Source organism: Podarcis filfolensis (genome assembly GCF_964270895.1).
Source record: "Podarcis filfolensis genome assembly, chromosome: 1".
In the NCBI taxonomy this organism is placed as follows: Eukaryota; Metazoa; Chordata; class Lepidosauria; order Squamata; family Lacertidae; genus Podarcis; species Podarcis filfolensis.
Genome location: NC_139604.1, coordinates 5898350 through 5916162, shown reverse-complemented (window position 1 = coordinate 5916162; position 17813 = coordinate 5898350). Strand labels below are relative to the sequence as shown.

Here is a 17813-nt window from a genome sequence, read left to right as displayed (position 1 = left end):
ACCATGATAGTCCTAACACACACTGGCGCTCTAAATGAGTTTACATGTATCTCTTTTTGATTGGCTATATAACATTATTTCTTCACAGTTCAATGCAACTGTAGTCAAGTGCTCAGAAATATTTAATTATACTAGTAGCTTTCCATTAACAATTTAAATAACTATAGTGAAGACAACACTATAATAATCAGCAATCAAATAATTACCACAGTACTCTTGATACTCCAGTTACTTGAAAAAAACCTGTGAAATTATTCAGAAAAAAAAACATTTAGCTAAATTATTTTTGCACTTCAAAAAGCATTCAGACATATTCTAGTTTGTGCCAAGATAAAAAGCTGACATGTAGAAATAAGAGAAATTTCCCCCAATTCCCAAATGCTAATATTGACGCTGTGTGTGCTTGGGTATGTACTAGTAATAAAAGAAAGAGGGAGAAACTAATAATTATTCACCTGAACAGCTAATAGGGTTCTTATTTTAAATGTTCAACCAGCAAAAAAAAAAGCTGGAAAAATACACATCTTCAGAGACTATGCCCAATATCAAAGGCTTTAGCCACATGTAAAACTGGAGGGATCTCACCATTCTGTGTTGTCTCCAGCTATCTTAGAAGCAAACGCAGGAAGGATTTTGATTCCGCAATCATCCATTTTTGGGCACTATGCAGGAAAGCACTGTGTACTCTTAGTTCAATATATTCATTAACTAGGGCTCAAAAAGAAAGCATGGGCATCTTAGACAGATTTTAAGAGCTAAAACATCCTTTTCTTGTATGGATGACTGTAAAGTGGAAACATTGATTTGTTCCACATGGATTAACTTAATTAAATCTGCACACAACTCTTCATAGGTTTTCACTAACTCCCTAAGATTTAGTGATCTATAATCCTCTTTAAATGGTAGTATAATGCTAGTTAGTTGGTACAAGCATCAACACTCTGATTCTCCTCTTCGGTATTCATTCATTTAACCCCTCTTCAGCCAAAGAACCTGCTTATATAACATAAAACACACACAAGATGGTATAAATACAAGATGGGGGATACCTGGCTTGCCAGTGGTATATGTGACAAGGATCCAGGGATTAGTCAACAGTGTGATGCAGCAGCAAAAAAAAGCTAATACTATTCTAGGCTGCAACAACAGAAGGATAGTGTCCAGATCAAGGGAAGTAATCACACCACTCTATTTTGCCTTAGTCAGACCACACCTGGAATTCTGTGTCCAGCTCTGAGTGCCACAATTTAAGGAGGATATTGACAAACTGGAGTGAGTGCAGAGGAAGGGGACCAAGATGATCAAGGGTCTGGAAACCAAGCCTTGTGAGCAACAACTGAGGCAGTTTGGTATATTTACTGAGACTGAGAGGAGATATGATTGTCTTCTTTAAATATCTAAAAGGGTTTCATATGGAGCATAGAACAAGCTTGTTTTCTCCTGCTCTGGAGAGTAGGACTCAAATCAATGGATTGCAGTTACAAGAAAGGAGATGACGACTAAACACCAGGAAGAGCATTCTGACAGTAAGAGCTGTTCATCGTGGAACGGTCTCCCTTGGGAGGTAGTGGACTCTCCTTCCTTGGAGGTTTTTAAGTAGAAATTTAATGGCCACTCTGTCATGGGTTCTTTAGTTGAGCTAGGGGATTAGTCTAGATGGCCCTCAGGATTCATTCTAACTCTTCAATTCTATGATTCTATGAAATGTAGCCCTGCCTCCTATCACTCCCCTATGGAAAAATGGCTGCTTCTAGATGTACTGTACTATTTTAAAATACTCTCTTCCATGCAAGAAGTGAGGTTACAGGGAACCAGGCAGAGGGCCTTCTCGGCAGTTGTGCCCACCCTGTGGAACACCCACCCATCAGATGTCAAGGAAATAAACAACTATCTGACTTTTAGAAGACATCTGAAGAAAGCCCTGTTTAGGGAAGTTTTCAATGTTTGATGTTTTATCGTGTTTTTAATATTCTGTTGGGAGCCGCCCAGAGTGTACCCACAGATGTACCCACACAGATGTACCCACACATGTATCCACAGATGGGTGGGGTATTATTATTATTATTATTTTATTATTATTATTATTTTAGAGCAAAAATTGCATTACATCTGGTGCTTCTGCTACTGTAGGATCACTATTTCTGCTTAGCCCTCCCCCTTATGGGATGCCACTCTGGGAGACCACTGACTTTGGGTGAATTAATGTTATAGAAAGGTTGAAAAGAACATGGTGAATAGTTAGTACCAGACCACAAATTTATCTGGGCCATACACAAAATTTTCACAAGGGCTCACTTCACACACCCTAAAAAAGGCCTCATAAATTATGCAGGGTGGGGAGATAGAGGGTTGATCAGTGTCCTTTAATTTTTTCTGATCCTTTCAACTCCTTAAAAATGCAAAAGACTTAAAATAATTTAAAAGATGTATAAGACTTAAAACTACCTGATTTGTATTGATAACCTGCTTGCTGGTCTCGCACATGGCACTGTGACAACATGATAATGAACTAGTTGGATCACTGGCCTGATTCAGCAGGCTCTTCTTATGTTCTGTATGGCATGTGTGTATATTATGGCAGAATTGAATTTTTGTATATTAATTACAGAAGTGGACTGAGAAAGGCTCTCCACACACTGCTTTCTGTCTGGGATCTACTGACAGTTCTTCTATGCATTCTGGTGACCGAGGCTTAACTCATTGGCCTAAGCCCGTGTGTCCAAGACATAGATCCTGGGACTGATATGGGTCGATCGCAGGCTCCTCCTCCTCCTCCCTTCTGAAGCCAGCTTGCCTGGTGGGGGGGGGTAGAGCTCTGGTGGTGGGGTGAGGGGGACATGGTGGAGGGAGGGGAGGCAGGAAATACCCCCTAGTTCAAATGCAACAAAAGGAATGAGAAAGGAGCCCCCCCCCCAACAGCCAGGAAGGCAAAGAACAAAACACATGGGGGAAAGCCCCCTTAGCGCTTCATGAGTTTGAGTTTAACACAGGTTTCCTCAAGCTCGGCCCTCCAGATGTTTTGAGACAACAATTCCCATCATCCCTGACCACTGGTCTTGCTAGCTAGGGATCATGGGAGTTGTAGGTCCAAAACATCTGGAGGGCCGAGTTTGAGGAAGCCTGCTTTAACGCAACAGTAGGGGAAAGAGAGGTGGAGTAAGGGCTTGGGGATGCTGACACGAAGTCAGCTGCAATTTAAAGCAACAGTAGGGGAAAGACAGAAAAGCCCGGCGCACTCTGACTGGCTCCTCAGATCTGTGTAAACTAATATAAAAATATAGTTTGACTTTTCTCACTTGTTTAGTTACTTGTCCATCTAATAACTATTTGGATCTGTCATCCAAACATAACTACGGTATCTGTGAAATAAAGATCCATTCTTTCATTTAACTTAAATGACTTTCGGAGGGTGGTAGATCACTGCCAGTTTTTGATATTGCATTGTAGATCACACCCTACTCAAAGTTGGACGTGCCTGGCCTAAGCCAGTGCAATATGCCAAACCATTACATTAGCACAAAAGAACAACATACAGGCTCCTGGGACATATGACTTCTATGATGATGGATCTCCCTCGACTTCAGGTTAGCCTCATGCTCAGCTCATTCCACCCAGCTTGGAATTGGTTGAGGTTTCTCCAGTGGTTACACTTGATATCCAAACAAGCAGTGAGTGCACAGGCAACTCAAACTTTAACTTACATGGAAGATGGATTGTTGTTTTTTCATTCAAATAATTATACAAAAGGGCAAGTGTCTAATTTATATTCAATGTGACTAGCCTCATGGTTCCCCTCATTTTCTAGTTTATGATTGGTGGAGAAAGCAGATTTGGGTGAGGCCTTGGATGAAACTGTTGGCAATAAAATCTGGCACACTAAAGCCATTTTCTCTGTATATTTGAGAGAATTCAATAAAAACAGTCCATGCATGTTGACATCCATGTGTCTTGCTAGACAATGGAAGAGTGTGCCTTCAGGCCATTGGGCACAAATCTTCTGGGCACAAAAGCTTAAGAAATTGGAATGGTTATTGGCTGTTCACTGGTCATAGACCAGCTAGACTGATTGTAAAACAGGGACAGAAGGAGGTTTCTGTTATTAGACACCTCTTCTCATTCTCCACAGTGGGCAATGGATCAATGACTATAACATAGGTGTGAATAGAATTATGAAATACTGCTAAATCATTCATTTCAAAAGAAACATTCTCTTTGGCAATTAAATTTACTTCTATTTGAACTTTTGGGACAATTTTGCATTCATACACTGAACTGGATAGCACTGTGGGCAATGCTCCAAATTGTTCAACATCGCTTGTACCTGACACAAAACCTGAACACTACTAATGATTAAATCAAGTTTCATCTCCTCTATTGTTGGTTCCATGATTAACTGTTCTGAGTTGCAACTGTTTGTCTAAAATTTGTTATTTTGTCTTGGCCCATGAAACAGCATATTCACTATATTGTTGTTCACTGTGTTCATAACTGTTGCAATGCTACAATTATATGAAAAGCTCTTTCAGCAGATTAGAACTTTCATTGATTTAGTAAAAATATAGATATAGAAAGGTAGCAAAAGTTAAAGGGAAAAATATTGGTATCATAGGACGTGACCAAACACAGAAGTCAGCCACTACGCTTTCTTATTTTTAAACATCACAATTAACTTATACATGCACTAACTTATACTTATACTTATTAGAATTATTAGAATTTATATATCGCCCTATACTCAGAGGTCTCAGGGCAGTTCACATTATATTTCTACATAGATATTGGAAATCTTACTGAAAAATGGAGTCAGAACCTCATAGCTTATCCTGAGTAATACTATGAGATAATTCTATTCTTTCTCTCAGTATTTCATACATTTTACATCACTTTACTATAACCAGTGGAACTATAACACCATATCCCCAGGCAGATGCATTCCCGTAACAGTCATTTCAGTGTCTCTCTCCCCCCCCCCCAACTCTATCGTTCTTCCTTCCTTCCTTTTGTGATTACATATTGGATATGTTTAGCCTGGAAAAGACGAGACTGAGAGGAGATGAACTAGCAGTCTTCAAATATCTAAAGGGCTATCACATGGAAGATGGAGCAAGCTTGTTTCAACCTGCACCAGAGGCCAGGACCGAAACCAATGGATTCAAGTTACAAGAAAGGAGATTCCAATTAAACATCAGGAAGAACTTTCTGACAGTAAGAGCTGTTTGACGGTGGAACAGACTCCCTTGGGAGGTGGTGGATTCTCCTTCGTGGGGGGTTTTGAAGCAGAGGTTGGCCATCTGTGATGAATGCTTTAGTTGAGAATCCTGCACTGCAGGGGGTTGGACTAGATGACCCTTGGGGTCCCTTCCAACTCAACAATTCTATATGACTCTATGATTCTATATCCAGCCAAACCCACATTCTCAGAACAGCTCCTTGCAGTGAGGTGGGATATTTTGCTGAATTTTTCGGACACATTTGACATTATTTTAGTATACATGCATTGCATAACACCCATGCATTGCAAACCAAGAGTTTGCAGAATGTCCGTACAATATCCAAATTGTGTGAAGAACCTGTTCCCTTACTCCAGACATTTGAAAGTGCCCCTGGATATTTTTCCACACAAGCTAATGCACCTCTATATAATAAAAGAATAAAATATAAGCTAAGCTACCCACATTTTCAGAATGCGGAACAGAATAGCCTAGTGGGAGCCAAGAGTCAAGGGGGCAGGAAATACATCCAGACTTTGATGTCACAAATCCAAGTAAAGTCAATCTGCTTAAATTACTATCACAATATTCCAACATATTTGCAAGACCTGAGATGTCAAGTGTTTATCTGGGTATCACATGCTGTCAAGCTAAGAATAATAAGTAGAATGCAGTAGTGCATGAATGAGAGCATTTTAGCAGAAGTGTGGAGTGCTAATATTAATTTTTAAAATTATAAATGCAGGAATTAAACTGAAATGTGTAAAGCCAAGCATTCCAGTATCTATTTTAAGCAAGCACAGGAGTGAAATCTTATGGTGATATATAGTATCTTTTACTACTTTAAACCACTTCCATTTCTATTAAGTGACACTTCTCCATCCTCTGAAGCCACATCTACAAGGAGGTTGAGGTTTCCTCTGTCGAAATATTAAGTTAATCCACGAAACCTGCTGTAAAACATGTCTTATTCACAGTGATCACAGGTTTCAGGTCTGACACTTGCCTGAAGCACTGTGGGATTCTCCTCCATGTGAAGAGGACTAATGAAATCATCCTGACTGCCTGTAGGTAGATGTGGCTCTGCTTTCAAAACCGATTTCAAAGATATTTTGACTGAACCTTGTTGAAACATTTTAATAACAGTTGTCTAAAGCCAACAAAACATTTTATTCCAAATGTTAGCAACAATGCTGCAATTTGCCTCAAAAAAATTGCAGAATGAACAAATGTTTATTTATCTGTTTATTCCTTGCTCTTTGTTAATCTTGTAACTCTTCCATTTATATGCTTTTTTAAGCTATTACTTTCGCAAAGTGGGTAACAGCAACCTAAAACAAAAATTAAAAATAACAAATCGTAACAAAAAATGTATGAAAAACATCATCGGGGGCAATATAAAACCTAGACTAAGGTGTATGATGAAATCCAAAGTTTTAACTTCTCTTCCAAAAGGCCAAGGATTTTAATGGATCTAATGAAGGGAAATCCACAAAACAGGAGCCAGCTCTGAGGAGCCTTAATGGCAGCACTGGTGTTTAGGCCTCCTTGCCAGATCTCAATTACTGTTGGAAGGAAAGCAAACTAATATAACACTTGAATGAAAAGGAGACAGTAAAGGATCCCAATTCTGCCTACTCCTAAGTTTACTGTTTCTTCCTAATATTAAAGGGGAAAACATGCAAAAACGCCTGTGCCATTTCTCCTCATTCTGCATCTTTCATTAGGCTGCAAGGACTTGATATAATCCATCTACTCTAATCTTGAGGGTATCAGGGTCCAGGAGCTGTCCAGAGGGCTGTCATTTGAGCCAAACCCTCCTCACCAGCAAGCCCCTAGTTGGAAGGGATGCATTCAGCCCTGGCTGCTGTGCCAGCAGCAGCCACGAACGCACCAATCCAGCTGCCTCCTACTGGACAACCAGAAAGGGTTTGATGGGCAGCAGCACAGTAAGTGCACTCTTGAACGGCAAGCTCAGCTGTCCTGGACAGTGGCTGCTTGTGCACCTGCCATCCTACCACCCAACATGTTATTTCAGGAGCAGGGAATCATTCCCCATATGACACCAACTGGATCCTCCTCCAGCCCTGTATCAAAGCAGCATGGCTTGAATTTGGAAACAAATTTAAATAGCACTGAATACAAGGTGCGCTTGCAAAGGAATGACTGAGAGCCATTTACTGTTTAAAGTTGGCTATTAATGCAAGCCATGCTACTATCGACAGACTCTGAATCCACTTGCAACCTCCTTTTATTTAATTCATATTAAATATCTGAAACAATCAAATATATGATTATTAAATGAAGAAAATATTGAGACATTTGTCATAATCCTATCTTAGCAAGAGATACAGTCCTTAAAAGCTGACAAACTTGAGCTGAAAGTGAGTCAGTCACTTGCTATTAGATTTTACTATTCTTGTATAAACAACTCTTGCTCAGGCATTGCTGCTCTCTAGCCAGTTACCTTTGGGGAATGCTTGTTAGCTGACACATTTCTGATGGTTTTAGAGAGATTCACTTCTCATTCTGTTTTGCATTGGAGGTGAACGGCTGCTGCCCTCATTAGATTTGTTGTCTAACAACTGATTATTCAAAGTTTACTGAAAATCTAGAAGGTATTCTGTTGATTAAGTCATATATGTTTATTATTTAAATGGTGTATTTTTTCAGTAATATAGATACTGGAGACATAGCGCCAGAGCATTAAAGGCCAGTTCTTACTATTTATTTATGCCCCAATTTAGAAAGAAAAAAGGGAAATAGCACACAGCTGCCATCCCAAAAACAGACCTCCCATCTGCCAGCCACGATTTGCATGTCACCTTCTCCAGGCTCATTTGTACTTCATTAACTGCCATTGACTTAACAAGATTTATGCAAATGACACCATAGGAGATTGCTAACTCCCACTGCAATCAAGCGATTATGTACGTACAATTCTCCACAGCAATGAAAAATTAATACACGACAAGCCCACTCACTGCTGAGCTGTGCCTCTTGCTTTTATGTTTCTTGTTGTGCACTTTTTGCTTTAATATGTCCTACTGACAGAAAATGGAAAGCAAGCTTACAAACATGATTCTTGGAAGCTGAAAACAGTTTATATAATCTAGCGCGGGTGGACTCATTTTCTATGAGATCCTACACAACAAAATCATAAACTGTATACAAACATAAAATATGGGACACAATACAGCAGCAGCAGTTGATTTAAATCATTATTTAAGTCACCATGAAAAGAAATACTTTGAATATGTATTTAAGACAAGTTTCACATTTCAAATTAATTTTTTTCCAACAAGCATGCATTCAAACAAATTTGCTATAACAATCAAAACATATCCAAAACTAAACAGACATTTTATATAATTTTGGGATACAATCCAATACTGTTGCTCATCCAGCTTTATGTGCACTGCTTAATTATGTCTGCTTATAGTTAAGAAGGACTTGCTTGCATATCTGTACACATAAAGGTAAAGGGATCCCTGACCATTAGGTCTAGTCGCGGACAACTCTGGGGCTGCAGCACTCATCTTGCTTTACTGGCCGAGGGAGCCGGCGTTTGTCCGCAGCTTCCGGCTCATGCGGCCAGCATGACTAAGCCACTTCTGGCGAACCAGAGCAGTGCACGGAAACGCCGTATACCTGTACACACACAAGAATACTAAGCAAGATCCCTGACCCTGAAGGGCAAGGCTGCAATTTTATTATATTTGCAGGTAATTCCCAATAGACAAAGCGGGATTGAGGATCAGGTTATAAGTATCCAAAATTTTTCACAAGCAAGGGTTTGTATTTACTGGGAAAAACAATGTTTCTCCATGAGATGGGAAGTAAATTATGGTTACCAGACGTCCCCGTTTCCCAGGGACAGTCCCCGGATTTACAAATCCGTCCCCGGATTTCATTTAATGTCCCCGGATTTATATTTTAAGTGTTGCAGATTTATTTGTAGGGAATGAATGTTGTGTGATTGGTTCAACGGCACAAGACACATCATATGGGGACTTCCAACGAGGCAAAATGGTGGGCGCCATGGCAGCAAGCAGCTCCTGAAGCCAGCCAGAGCCAACTGCACTACCAGGCTAGCTCCGAGCTGCTGAGACTGCTGCTGCCACTGCCACTGCCAGGGGGGAACTAGCGACGCCCAACGCATCAACTGGGGGAACTGCTGACCCCCCCCCCGTGACGCAAATCGAGCAGGGAACCAGAGTGCCTGGCCACCCAGCTGACTGCCCAGTGGCGCTCCAGGGCCAGGAAAACCCAGGAGCCAAAGCAGGGAGAAGAAGGAGAGGAGAAGGAGAAGGAAGAGAGAGAAAGAGGAAGGAGAAAAAAGAGGGGAGCCCTGACCTTGGCGCACCACTGCCGCCGCCACTGAGGAGGAGAGATAGGAGAGGACCAGGAGGGCAAGGACACGTGGCAGAGCCCAGGCCCGACCTGAGCCTACTCCACGGCAGCTAGCACTCGAAGATAGCAGGCCGGGGCCCAGAGGAAGGCTGCGCGACAGAGGAGACCACAGAAGAGAAGATATTACTTCTTAATTATTATTATTTTAAATAACTTTTTAAAAATAACTTTTTTTCTCTTTTCAAATAAAAAAGTGTCCCCGGATTCTTTGAAAAAAATCTGGTAACCTTAAAATAAATGGCACAGCTGTAAATATTCATACCTTGAGAAACTGTATTGCATAGTTCAGGTAGTTGGAGGGCATAAAAATAGAAGTATAAGATTATCCATATGGGTTCTGTGTTTGATCTTGACAGACACTTTTCAAATCTCATTCTGACTTGGCCTTTACATGACAACAAGATTCTCCCCTACCTCCCAAAAGTGAGTAAGAATTATGAATAAGAAAAAACGTGTTTTAAGTTTGGACTATAAGAGTATTACCTCCTCCATCAAGCTAAAGCCAACCTGAAGCAGAATTCACCCCTAGAGGGCAAGCATGGGGAGCCTCTGGCCTTTGAGACAAATTAAGCCCTCTAGGAGTCCTCATTTGGCCCATGAAGCTATTTTCCCCAGCCATACAAACCTGTAATTCATCTGATGTGATATGACATCAGATGCATGTCAAGTAAAGCGGCAGCTGCAGAGTAACAATTGTGAGCCCAATTGCGTGCCTTAGAGCGAGCACCTGATTGTTCCTTTGCAAATTGTGGTTTATATTTGGTGCCATTTACAATTGGCACCAAATGCAAGCTGTGCTGCCAGGGTCAGATTCAGCTGGGAGCTCCCAAATGAAGCAGCAGCACAACCTGCTTTTGTTGCCAAATTTAAATGACAATGAAGGTTAGCCACACTTATGAAGGAAAAATTAGGAGCACTGCTTCAAGTGTGGGCTGGATAAACTTGACATCAAATGACCCCACCCACCTTTGAAATGTGGCCTGTGTGGAGACTGGCCACAAGTAGCTCTGACCCACCAGCTGAAAAGGGTGCCTCATCCCTGCCCTAGGGTTGACTTGGTCCCTGCAATGCACACAGCAATACACTGGAGGTAGAGGGGACCCTCTACAACAGTGCCTCCCAAGCACTAACAATGCCTACTAAGGCACCATGTGGAAATTAAAATTAGATTTCAGAAAGCAAAACTTAATTTAAAAAAAACTAGGTATCCAAACATACCTGCAGGAAGGGAATTATTTTAGTGATATAGTTATCTATTTTTACATTTATATCCCACCTTTCCTTTGAGGACACACTTTGCCCCACCCCCATTATATCCTTACAACAACCCAGTGAGGTTAGGTTCAGACACTATGGCTGGCCCAACATCACCCAGTGAACTTAATGGCTAAGTGGGAATTTGAACCTGGTCTCTCAGGACCTAGTCCAATACTGTAACCATCACACTTTGACAAGAGGAATAAGCAACCAAGTTTCAACCCCAATCCTTCACTAGTTCTTCAGATACAGATCAGCTAATCTCTAATCAAAGAGGACCCATGGTAGAAAGTGTGGTCTCGAATCAACATTGCCAGAACATCATACCTGAACTTTGTGAATGCTTCTCTAATTCCGCCAAACAAGCTCTAATGAACTGCCCCAGAGATAGCATCAAAGCAAGGTGGAACCATATCGAAGAGGCAATCTACAACAGAGCTATGTCCTCCTTTGGCAAAAGAGAGCAACAGTTCCCCGACTGGCTTGAGGCCTGCATAAAGGGCATGAAGCCTGTTATCGCTGCAAAGGGTAAGGCTCTTGTGAGTTACGTGTGTGCCCTGCATAAAGATACTTGCTACACTGAGAAAGGCAAGGAGTGATGCCCAAAGGATTGGGCAGTTTTGAGAACAAGGATTCGTGCCACAACTCTAGCATTGTGACCCTACAGAAACAAAGGTGACCACCATGACTGTAAAAACTACCGGGAGATATCCCTGCTGAGTACTGTGGGGAAAGCCTTTACCTGTGTAGTTCTCAACATATTCCAGTCACCTGCTGACAGGGTCTATCCCAGGTCACAGTGCAACTTTAGAGCTCAGAGGCCAACATGATTTTCTCACCTGACCAGCTTCAGGAGAAATGCAGAGAGCAGAGAACCCCCCCCCTTGTACATCACCTTTATAGACCTGACAAAGGCCTTTGACCTCGTCAGCCAAAATGGACTTTTCACACAGCTCAACAAGATAGGATGCAAACCTAAGCTTCACAAGATAATTGTGTCCTTCAACAAGAACATATGCGGCACAGTTGAGTATGACAGTTCATCCTTGGGACATCTTCCCTATAAAGAGCAGTGCGAAACAGGGCTGTGTTCACATCCAAACTTTCTTTGGCATATTCTTCTCCCTGTTGCTTTCACATGCCTTCAGCTCGACCGAAGGCGATGTGTACTGTCATTTGAGGAGCAACGGGGTCTGTTCAACCTGGCATGTCACTGGGCCAAGACAAGCATGGCGGGTCCTTATCCAAGACGTAGTGTTTGCAGATGACACAGCCTTGACAACACACTCCCGAGGAAGCTCTACAGAGATTTAACAACCTTTTTACCCAAGTCTGCAGAAATTTCGGCCTAACCATCAGACAGCCAAAGATCAACATCCTGAGTCAGGATTTCGCCAGCACTCCACACATCAGCACTGTTAATCACACATTTGAGGTGGTAGATGATTTTGTCTACCTGGGTTCCACCATAATCAGCAACCTCTTCATCAACATTGAGCTGCACAATTGTATTGGCAAGACAACTACAGCAATGGCTGGGCTCTCGAAAAGGGCATGTGAGAATGTGATGATAACATCCAATACCAATATGAAGGTCTACCAGGCTTGCATATTCAGCATGCTGCTTTATGGAAGTGAGCTGTGGGCAACTTACAACTGTCAGGAACAATGCCTCAAGGCCTTCCACATGCACTGGAAGATTTTGAGTATCAGATTTCAAAATAAGAGTTTCAAACAAAGATGTACTCTCCCAAGCCCACATTTCTAGCATGTTCACACTCCCATCTCAGTGACATCTATGCTGGCTTGGTCATGTCCAAAGAATGGAGGATGGCAGGATCTCCAAGGACATGCTCTGCCTGTTGGCAGACCAACTCTGTGTTACAAAGATGTCTACAAATGTAACATGAAGGCTGGCAACATCCTGCCATATGGGAATCCCTTGCAGACGACCCCAGTGCCTGGAGACAGGCAGACAGGTTATGCATCTGTAATGACCAGAGGAGGAATGACTGTTGGGAGGAGCGCAGAGAGAAGGAACATCATGGTGCAGCTGCAGCAGCACAACCACTTGCTTTCATCTGCCCCAGCTGCAACAAAACATGTCTCTTCTGCATAGGTCTCTTAAAATCACAGCAGATGCTGAAACCTTCCAACAGTTTGACTTCACTCCCAAAGGCTTACTCCTCCATTGTCTCCCATGACAAGACGGAGGGCAACAACCAAATTTCGGGAGCTTTTATGGAACACTCAATTCGGCCTTGAATATATACCCCAGGCAACTTTCAAACTGTATCCAGCCATTGGCTCAAATCAGACAATGTCTCAGATTAGAAAATTACACAAACCGTGACGAGTGCTATTTTGTTTTCAAACCATCATTTGAAATTAAGATTTAGTTTTTATGTACAATACTTGCCTGGATAAAAAGATGGTCACAGCCCTATCACAGTAGACTTCACTGCAACATCCACCTCTCCTGATACTTTTTTAAAAGAGAAAATGCTGTGGCTTTAGAAAGGTAACCAGACTGGTTAGTAGCATACAGTCTTGTCTACTGCCCACTTACACTAAATCTATCTCACTGACATATATGACTATTCTCTGCAGTGTGTGGGTAGACTCCTAGAACCCTGACCCACAAATACTTGTGTGTCTGGAATTTTGAAAAATATGTTTCCAGCCCTGGCTATACAGAACTGTTAACATTCTGGTACTGGGAAGAAGCTACCGTTTATTTAGTCAAGGTTATGCTATATAACATTACAGCAAGAGTAATTTTGTTCATGAAATTTCATGTACTAGTTGTAACTTACTGAAAAGCATCGGAGCAGTTTTATAGCTGACTTGATGTTAAATTATTTTTTGTGCATCTGCAGCTAGACAGAGGGGTGGAAAGAGGGAACGCAAAGATTCACAACAATTTCAAACATAGCCCTCTTATTTGGCAGCACTGCTGCAGGAAAGCATATTTTAATGATCGTATTTTGTGAGGAATATGTTTATACGAACACTCCTATATGTACCAGTAATTATATATGTCCTCACAAATGTGAATCACATTTCTTTTCAATTTACATAGTCACATGTAATCATTCTATTCACAGCCCTAGATAAATTAAAACTACATACTTTTTTCTTGGTCAAGTAATTAAAAATGTTGAGATCCGCATATATAACCATGAAGGCAGCAAACTTAAAAATATTTGAAATATATCAACTAACAAAAACCACACATTGTAGAAGATTTAATAGGGACAGGTAGCAGGTAGAAGAGTGTGCAGCATTTGGTGCTGGCTTAGCAGGAAGAATATCTTGGTCTCATGGCAAACAGCTCAATGGCAACTCAGTTCAGCAGCACATCTTTTTCTTTTCAGCATCAGCATATATGATGAACATGCTTTGTGGGAGTCAAAGTAATAATGGGGCAGGTTATTAAATGTCCAGAGTGGGCACTACCCAACCTTTATTTGAGAGATATTATGGACCTGCATTATAAACACCTTATTGGCAAATTATTGGTAGCAGCAAGACTAATGATAGCCAGATATTGGAAACTGTTGAAGGATGCCATGCTGTCTTCATGGTACAATAAAATCTGGCAACTATCATTAGCAAAGAAGTTAGTTAATAGAACAGAACAGAATAGTACCAATAAAATAAAATAAAAAATAGTAAAGGGAATGAAAACACAAAACACCTCTTCAATAACTAGTACCCCTTTATTATGTACACAGCAGCAGGGAAGATGACGGGACCCCCGTCACATTATAGATACCGTGTGTGTGTGTGTGTGTGTGTGTGTGTGTGTGTGTTTATGTATCTCCACTGTTATTAGATGTTATGAAAAACCAAGTATGAGTAAATGCCCAAGGAAAGAAAAGTGTTTCACAACATGAAATTTCTGCAATTTTACTTTGATTTTGTTGAAATATAGTGCTTGCTATGGAAAAAAAATACTCCAGCAAACTAAAACAGCAACAGAGGATAAATAAGATTTTAACAAATAATACAGTTTGGATTGGCAACAAAATGCTGCCCTTGGGAGAGCAATCTCAACAACTCCATTCCATTCTTCTCCCAGCAGGTTTCCCTTCCATCTCTAGCACTAAACAGTGACAGTCTTCACTGGGCTGCCTTAGAATTTCTGCCTAAGGAATGTTTGGGCTTCTGCAAGCCTTAGTGGAAGGGTGTCCCAAGCACCCTCAGAGCTCACTCTTGGGCAATGGGGATACAGTTTTGATTATGTGAGCAACAGCACTCATGGACTGAACATCAGGAATAGAATGGAAATGATAGTAAAAAAAGATGACAAGGCCAACAGTACCAAAAAGCACAATTTAGAAAACACATAGCAGACAGAAACATTTGTAGTAACAACTACAATAATAAAATGTTGGTATGGATGTCCTCAAGTTAAGCAGAAGAGGCTCTGCTTTGTCTCTGCCCAGCCATGTGAGATTCAAAAAGCAGCTACTAGGAATTATTTGCCCAGGAATTCTTGCCTGCTGAGCTCTCTCCTTTCCTTCAGTTAAAACCGGTGAAACTTTCCTACTTTGGAAAGCATTCATTTTTTTCTGAGAAACAATTGGGCACTAGCTAGTGGTGGGCTAGTCTTACTGTGTCTAGATGTAGCCTGTAGTTCCCTGCTGCTGTTTTACAATGGATAGTTTAATATTTGGTTTTCATACTAATTGTTTTGCTACATGAAATGTATTTTAAAATGTGTGAGCTATGAGAGATTCCTGGCCCAGAAGCAGAAGTTTTAGAAATAAAAACAAGTTTTCACTCCAAACCTTCTTTTTAACGCAGGGGTCCTCAAACTCTTTAAACAGGGGACCAGTTCACTGTCCCTCAGACACTGTTGGGGGCCGGACGGGGAAGGGAAGGGAGGTGGGTGGCAGCAAGGGGACGGCGGCACGGGAAGGAAGGGCTCTCAGCTTCGGCTGTCACGCACCTGCCCAGGCCCCAGCCGTGAGGGAAGGGAACCCGAACACGCCATACCCCGTCTGTATCTTCTGCTGCTGCTGCTTTGCCGCAGCCACAGCACCCCTCGCTTGCAGCCGCACTGCTTCCTTCGCCTCAACCCCAGCCAGCCAGGCAGCCTGAGCCCAGCACAGGCTGGTGTCCCTCCCAGCTCGCCTCTCGCCCCGCCTCCACTCCCTCACCCCTGCCAACCCACGCCGGGCCTGGGGGGCCCAAGCACGCCTACCCACCCAGCGAGGTTGTTCCTCGATCTTGCTCTCACTGGAGCCGCTGCTGCAGTGGCTGTCGGCTTCCCCTTGTGCTGCTTGGCAGGCCGAAAAGGTTCCTCTTGCTGCAGCTGCAGCAATTGCCAGGTGGGGCGTGTTCAGGACCCTGGCGGGCTGGATCTGGCCCGTGAGCCGTAGTTTGAGGACCCCTGTTTTAGAGGATGATAGCCATGCTGAAGGACTGTTGGGCCAATCTGAGCACAAAGCTCTTGCCAGGGATGAAAAGAACAGTGCTTGACTCCCTAATTTTGGATTTCCCAATATACTGGGAGAGTGCAATATTCACAACAAAGGCAATCTTGACATCGAAATGTGGCATTTCAGTCACTCTTTATAGGAGACACTGATGCTGATTTTGGCAACAGTGTCAAACAGCTGACAATAAAACTATTGTTCCGGCATTTGGCCTATTGGTTGTTCTCTAGCTGGACTTGAAAAATCCTGCAATCTCCAAGCCATACTCAGAATTTAAATCACTACTACGTATATTGCAAGCCTGGTATTCAATAAACCACATTTTTGCGCCCCTAAGGGGAAAATAGAAATATGGGGATTACTAAGCACTTTCTGGCCTTAGTGTGAACACAAGTAACATAGGAACTTTTATCCAGGTGCAACTTCACAGACCCCAATGAAACTTTAAAATTATCCTCCAACACATGAGTTTAGGGGGAGATGATGGGGTGTGTGTGTGTGTGTGTGTTTAGCCTTTGATAAATCTTCAACCATTTTCAATATTTTAATTTCTAGCCTTTCCCACGGGTCCTGAGAAAAATTGAGTCTAAGGCTAATTTGTAAAAATCCCTATACAAAGTATATTCTGAAATATTTTGCTATCACATTATTATTATTATTATTATTATTATTATTATTATTATTATTTAGCAACAACATTAGTGGCACACAGAAGATTTGCATTTTTCTACTATCAAGATGCAAAGCCAAGGTAGGGAGCCTGTGACCCTCCAGATTTTGCTGGGCTACAACTCCCATCATTCTCAACCACTGACATCACTGGCTGGGGCTGATGGAAGCTGTAGTCCAACAACATGTGGAGGGCCACAAGTTATTACAGGTTAAATCACCTAAATTATCAAGGAAACATGGCAAATGTTTATGAGAAGGCACACTACCTAACTTCTTTGCCACGGGAAACTTTCCAAGCAAGTTAATGGGGATCAAGGACATTGACTTCAACGGTCAAGTTATCAAAGCCAAAAAAACCTCAGAATATCCAAGTATCATAAATATGTTGAACTGACGTACAGGCCAAAAATTATGAGTCCTAAGTTTTGTAACAGATATGTGCTCTCTCTCGCTACACACACACACACACACACACACACACACACACACACACACATTACTCAAGTGAACCTGCACTAGTCAAACAAACCAAAACAAATCCTCAATTTCAAATCCTGTAGTGTAACGAGGAAGTTTAATTAAGGCCACATACTATGACTGTAAATGTTCTCCTATATAACAAGGTCTAAATGAAGTTACAATTCCTTCATTAGCAAATTACAAACAAGAGTGCACAGCTGACACACCAGCTATGATTATCGCAACTAATTGCCTAGTTGTTGCAAACCAGCCTGGAACAGCGTTCAGATGTCCTTCTGCAATAGCAAATGAGGGCCACATCAGGCTGTTTCTGTGATCACAAGGGGCTCTTGTA

At 41.8% G+C, this 17813-nt stretch overlaps 2 protein-coding genes across 13 annotated transcripts in view; one reads left to right on the top strand and one right to left on the bottom strand.

Annotated features, from left to right (window-relative positions):
• The window catches only part of TRPM8 (transient receptor potential cation channel subfamily M member 8), a 474483-nt gene that overhangs the window by 265209 nt on the left and 191461 nt on the right, over window positions 1-17813 (top strand). The gene's annotated exons all lie outside the window — the stretch shown is intronic.
• Window positions 1-17813, bottom strand: part of AGAP1 (ArfGAP with GTPase domain, ankyrin repeat and PH domain 1) — a 323065-nt gene that overhangs the window by 192792 nt on the left and 112460 nt on the right. The gene's annotated exons all lie outside the window — the stretch shown is intronic.